This window comes from Ranitomeya imitator, chromosome 3, assembly GCF_032444005.1.
Source record: "Ranitomeya imitator isolate aRanImi1 chromosome 3, aRanImi1.pri, whole genome shotgun sequence".
In the NCBI taxonomy this organism is placed as follows: Eukaryota; Metazoa; Chordata; class Amphibia; order Anura; family Dendrobatidae; genus Ranitomeya; species Ranitomeya imitator.
In genome coordinates, this window is record NC_091284.1 from 244,729,398 (window position 1) to 244,736,369 (window position 6,972).

The following is a 6,972-nucleotide window of genomic DNA, read 5'->3' on the forward strand; positions in this document are numbered from 1 at the left end:
TGGTAAAAACGGACACACTGACCAAACCCTGACAAGACAAGCTGATGAAACTCGCACTAATTTTTGCATATGAGAAATATCACTGACATCTGAATGAGCCTTAACACTGCATATGTAAACTTGTACAATTTTTCATAGTCTTTAACTGACTTTAGTTTTTATGCCTGCACAACGTACAGGCAGCATGCGGCTCGCTAAGGCCGGTTTCACATTTGCGTCTGTGCGCGCAGCGTTTGATCTGCATACATCCGCATGTGTCACGCGTACATATATTTAACATGGTGTATGCATGGACATGCGTTTGCGTGCTTTTGCGTACGCATGCGTTTTGGACCGGGCGCGGAGGCGTCAAAAATCCGTCAAATATGCGCAGGCATGCGCATGCAGATGAGTACATTAAAAAAACGCATTACTGTCAATGGGAACGCATGCGTACGCATGTCCTTGCATACGCATGCGTTCGATGCGCTTGCATACTTCGGACTGCCCATGTCCAGAAACTGATTGAGACACAACCATTGAGACACGCCCTCCTGGAAATATCAAAGGCATGCGCATAAAATGCAAACACAGGCAGAAAACGCATACAAATACATGCACATGCAGCATTTTTTGCCGTCATGTGTAAGCTGATGCGTATAAAAAATTCTGTGTAAACATGCGTTTGCATGCGTTTTCGTATTCAGATGATATGCACATATACGCAAATGTGAACTTAGCCTAAGCGATGTTGTGCTGGTCGCGCAGCAGTCCTGGAGACGCCACTCCACTCTTCCATTCAAATGTATTCGTGTTTTTTAGATGTGAATACTTTCGAATACTGTGGCGCCGGGACAGTAGCAGCGCAGCGTTCATCAGCTCCGGCCCCATACTGGTGCTGGTGATGCAGAGGAAACATTGGGTACAGGTAAGTGCCACACACAGGAGCTGAAGATGAAATGTGCTTTCATTTTAGATGAGGGGGCCGGGAGAAGGAAGGGTTCGGTTTACTGCTAGGGCATGTAAAGGGGCAATGGAGGGCATTATGGAGCACATTATGAGGCAATGGGGTACATTATGGGGCAATTGGCAGATTGTGTAATATAGCAGGGGCAGTAGAGACAATATGCAAAAAGGCACTGTGGGAGACATATGGAAAGGAGCAGTTTGGGGTGATGTTATGGTGAGCGGGTATATTATGGAGGGGGTATTGTGGGGGTATATTATGGAGAGGGGCTGTAAGGGAGGACATTTTGGCGGGGTGCATTGTGGGGTTGTATTATAGGGAGGGGTGGTGTGGGAGATATTATCGAGAGGGGCAGTATGGGGGGATATTGTCTGCAGGAAGCACAATGAGGGGCAATTATTTATTCTGGAGCACAGCATAGGAGATATTTATAGTGCAGTATACTGATGCTTTTATCTTTAAGGGCACCGTGTCGGGAAGTGCTGGTGAGGATGGAGAAGAGGGAAGTCTGCAAAGAAGAACTTTGGGAATAAAATCTCATCATGGCATCTGGACAAAATGGAGAAGAGAAATGATTTCAATCACAATAGATGTCACCTATAAGGTAGATGGATGTCAATATTTGGGATACTGCCTGCATCTCAACAGTACTGTGGTTCCTGTATGGTCTGCAGTCTGATGATGACTGGTAACAGTAACTCCCAGCATCTCCTTACCACTGATAAGAATATACCGGGAGTTGTAGGTTCCTATGATACAATTGTATATGGGGCTGACTTGACATTACAGTTGATCATTGTATTAAGCTTGGTGCTGTATAGGTGTACTGATAGTGTTTCTGGCCTTGCAATCATGTACTGACAGTTGTGCTTGCACTAAATGCATGTACTGATGGTGGTTCTCGCACTGCTTCCATGTACTGATGGTAGTTCTAGCTCTGCATTCATGTAATAATGGTGGTTCTGGTTAAAAACTCATGAGCTGATGGTGGTTATGATCTTGTATACATGTAGCAATCCACAACATGCTTCATGGCTATGTTAACATTTAAAAATCCTCAAAACCTAAAGGATTTGAGATTGAGGCAGATTTGGCAAATTTCTGCTAAAACAACCCCCTAAGTTTAAGTGAGCATGTGTTCACAATGATTTTTTTTAGCAGAAACTCTCCAAATTCTCCTCAAATAAACAAAACATGGTTCCAGTGATGTATTAATATACTAATTAATGGTGATTCTGGTGATGTATTTACGTAATTACCCCTTTAAATGTTATGCATCCCTTGGGATTGAATCAATATGCAATGTGGTCCTTGGAGCAAAAAATGTTTTGCACCTCTGCTTTATACCATGGGCAACTAATCAAACAGGATGGGGAAGGAGTGAACCAAATGAGAATAATTAGGAGGTCGTTAAAGTAGTAAGGCTTGGGGATACATACCCCAGAAATTGGGTGTGAAGAGAAGTATGGAGACGAGAATATCAATACAATCAACCCAGGGCTGCCAAGATTTCAATGAGAGCTCAGTGGAGTCTGTATAGATGATATATACTTTTTCATAAATCATTTTAAGGGTTACACTCTACCACATCCGTGTTGTGGTGCTAAGATTTCCATTGCGAGGAAACATGAATGCGGGATTCTGTGCAGACATACCGTGATACTTTGAGTTTGGTTAGAATAACCTGGAGATTTATCGGCCAGTAAAAAAACTGATGGGTATTTGGTGAATGGTGCTGAGAAGACCTGAAATATATCCTACTAAAAGGCAGATATTTGAGTGCAATGTCACCATATACTGAAAAGGCAGATATTTGGGTGCAATGTCACCATATACTGAATATGCCATGGAGCCAAGATGCAAGCATCCTTTGAAACAAATTGGAGATAATTCTGGAAGAAGTCATGGACCTCGGAGGGAAGCAGGTAGGTCCTACGTAATATGTTGATGGAAGATTCAAGTCAGGGTGACCTGATGACTGACTTGATAATTGTGGTAGAGCAATAGCGCTTAAGTCACATTTGGAGGCCAAGATCCTGCTCCAGGGCCGGACTGGCAATTCTGGCAAATGCCAGAAGGGCCTGTCTGGTTGTGGGCTGCCTTGTCTGCTACATTGTTAACAGAATTGGTGTTCTCAAGACATCCATACCGTTAAGAGTTTTGACGGAGCCTACCCCAGCAGGCCAAAAATATCATTACAAATATTGGTCTTGTAGTAAATCTTCCTTTACTCTATCCATGGGGACAGCATGGGCCTGGGTGATTTCAAATGCCAGGGCTGAATTTCAACCCCAGTTCGTACCTGTCCTGCTCGTATCGTAGCATGAATGGTAGTTTAGAATTGGCTGGGGGATGGATCATATCTGCATACAGTATATGTTGGACATGAAGACTGGGCTCACCAATGAGAGTTGGCATGAAAACTGAAAGGAAGTAGGAATTGGGAGGTCCATTGCGTATGTGAGAGAACAAGAAAATTAAGAGTCTGGTACATCCTAATAAGGTCTCCATTGGGAGGTTCATATTTTTCAATATGTTGTTGAGCTGATAGAATGTAATTGTTTTTAAACCAAAAGCCAGAATTGGATCCAAAATTATGGGGAAAGTTTAGAGAAAGGACTTACACTTTTCTCTTTTTGTATTCGCCAATGCAAAATGCTCATGTAGAATTAGTAACATTGAGCATTGCTAGACTCTTTTCCTCAGGGTATCTCAAGTCTGTATACTTTACACAGCGAAGTGGAGTTGTAATTTAAAGAAAACAAAGAGATTATATTACCTGTCTTTATTAAATGCCATGCTGTATGTGATGGATTGGTCCTATTCCACAAGTAATATGACTTTCAGTTCCTCTAACAGTGCAACCTAAAGGACACAACTGTTGCTCCTCTGGCACTCTTGCCACTTTGTGCATCTGCATTATTTAAAACTTTGTTGGCTGAGACTCCCTACAGCTCAGGGTTAAATATAACAGCTTGATAAAGTTCTAACTATAAACTGGGGTTGTTTTCAAGGACAACCTTCTATTAGAAAGGCACCCTTTAGATGCTATTAATTCGATGTAGGCACAATATAAAAATCAGAATGAAAATATTTTTGAAAAAAGAAATGAGGTAAAATAGTATGAAATGCAAAGTTTTTTAAAAAAAGCAATTTTGCTTCTTTATTGACTAAATACAATAGAGAAAAATTTTACTGTGGAACTTACTGTGGATTAAAGGGGAATGTGTTATGTAAACAAAAAGCTAATAACCTGCCAGTATGGGGTTAATCTGCAGGTTAATAACGTTCTGAAGCTACCCAGCACCAGTCATAGGTGTGCCTGCACTTTTAGTCATAGGGGCAGGGCCGTATTTAGAGTTTCTGCTGCCCTAGGCACTCTTAGTGCTGCCTCCCCCATTGGTGAGTATGACACTATCCGCAGTGACTTTGGCAAGAATCGCTGTTGTGAAAGTCGCCTTTTGCAGCAGATCGGGCAGTTTTTATGCATCTGCCACGTAATGGATCACTTACGGCAACATTGCGTTTGGTTTCATTCATTCCCTATGGGATTTGCGGCACTTGCTGTGATCTGGGAAATGCGGTACCATACCTCCCAACTTTTGAAGGGAAAAAGGTGTAAAGGTTGCGGCGCACTACGTGCGCCGCGGCAAATTTTAGGCCACGCCTCTGACCACACCCATTTCACAACTAATCACACCCATATCCAAGTCCCAACCACACCCATTTAGCACTGCTGATCACACTGTTTTATATACAATAATTAAAACCAAAAAAATATGGCCACGCAGTGCTCAATACTGTATAATGGCTACGCAGTGCTCCACATACTGTATAATGGCCCTACATGATGCTCCATACTGTATAATGGCCGCACATGATGCTCAATACTGTATAATGACCGCTCATGATGCTCCATACTGTATAATGACCTCACATGATGCTCAATACTTTATAATGGCCCCACATGATGCTCAATACTGTATAATGACCACTCATGATGCTCCATACTGTATAATGACCTCACATGATGCTCAATACTGTATAATGACCGCACATGATGCTCCATACTGTATAATGACCGCACATGATGCTCAATACTGTATAATGGCCACACATGATGCTCAATACTTTATAATGGCCCCACATGATGCTCAATACTGTATAATGACTGCACATGATGCTCAATACTGTATAATGGCCATACATGATGCTCCATACTGTATAATGACCACATAATGCTCAATACTGTATAATGGCCATACATGATGCTCCATACTTTATAATGGCCCCACATGATGCTCAATACTGTATAATGACCGCACATGATGCTCCATACTGTATAATGCCCACACATGATGCTCCATACTGTATAATGACCCACACATGGTGCTCCATACTGTATAATGACCTCACATGATGCTCCATACTGTATAATGACCGCACATGATGCTCAATACTGCATAATGACCTCACATGATGCTCCATATTGTATAATGGCCGCACATGATGCTCCATATTGTATAATGGCCATGGCTCATATCCCCCCCCCTCCTCCCGTATGCATGGCTCATAATTCCCCCCCCCTGTATGCATGGCTGATGGCTCATAATTCCCCCCCTCCCTCCCTATGCATGGCTGATGGCTCATAATTCCCCCCCTCCCTCCCTATGCATGGCTGGTGGCTCATAATTCCCCCCCCCTCCCTCCCTATGCATGGCTCATGGCTCATAATTCCCCCCCCTCCCTCCCTATGCATGACTCATAATTCCCCCCCCTCCCTCCCTATGCATGGCTGATGGCTCATAATTCCCCCCCCCCTCCCTCCCTATGCATGGCTGATGGCTCATAATTCCCCCCCTCCCTATGCATGGCTGATGGCTCATGGCTCATAATTCCCCCCCTACCCCTCCCTCTGCATGGCTCATCTCTCCACCCCCCTCCCCCGCTCCTTCTCCCGGGCCATCTTGCATGGCGCGGGTGGCTTACCATCCTCCCCCCGCCCCTCATACTCACCTGTCAGCTGGCTGTCCCACACGCCGCGCCGACATCCCTCTGGCTCCAGCTCTGTCCCGCCGCAGCGCCTTCTTCCTGAGTGAGCGGTCATGTGGTACCGCTAATTAAGGTCATGAATATGCACATATTCATGACCTTAATTAGCGGTACCACATGACCGCTCACTCAGGACGCGCTTCAGACGCTGAGACCAGGCATCGCTGGAGCAGGTGAGTATCGTCTTTAAGGAGGCTTGGAGGTGGGGGGACTCGGAGGTGGGGGGGACTTGGAGGCGGGGGGGCAGGGCCGTCGGTCGCATTTTTGACCCGGGACTTATTAAAAAAAACAAAAAAAAAAGGTCCGCAGGCTGCACTGTGCCCGCCCGCCCGCTCGCTCGCTCTCCTGCAGTCAGCATGGGTGGAGGAGGGGCCTCCGGCTACTTCCTCCACCAATCAGCATGTGAAACAGCTGACGGGATGACATCAGCTGTGTACCACCGGAGAGTCAGCGCATAGGAGACAGCAACGGAAGCAGGGCGCCTGGGAACGGGACCGAGGTGAGTATGTGGTGGTTTTTTTTTTTCATGTGTATGAACATGGGGATTCCATGGGGGTGAACATGGGGATTCTATGGGGGTGAACATGGGGATTCTATGGGGGTGAACATGGGGGTTCTATGGGGGTGACATGCAGCAGATGGGGAGGCTATGGGGGTGAAATGCAGCAGATGGGGAGGCTATGGGGGTGACATGCTGCACATGGGGAGGCTATAGGGGTGACATGCTGCACATTGGGAGGCTATGGGGGTGTCATGTTGCACACTGGGAGGCTATGGGGTGAAATGCAGCAGATGGGGAGGCTATGGGGGTGACATGCTGCACACAGGGAGGCTATGGGGGTGTCATGCTGCACACGGGGAGGCTATGGGGGTCTCATGCTGCACATGGGGAGGCTATGGGGGTATCATGCTGCACACGGGGAGGCTATGGGGGTGTCATGCTGCACACGGGGAGGCTATGGGGGTGTCATGCT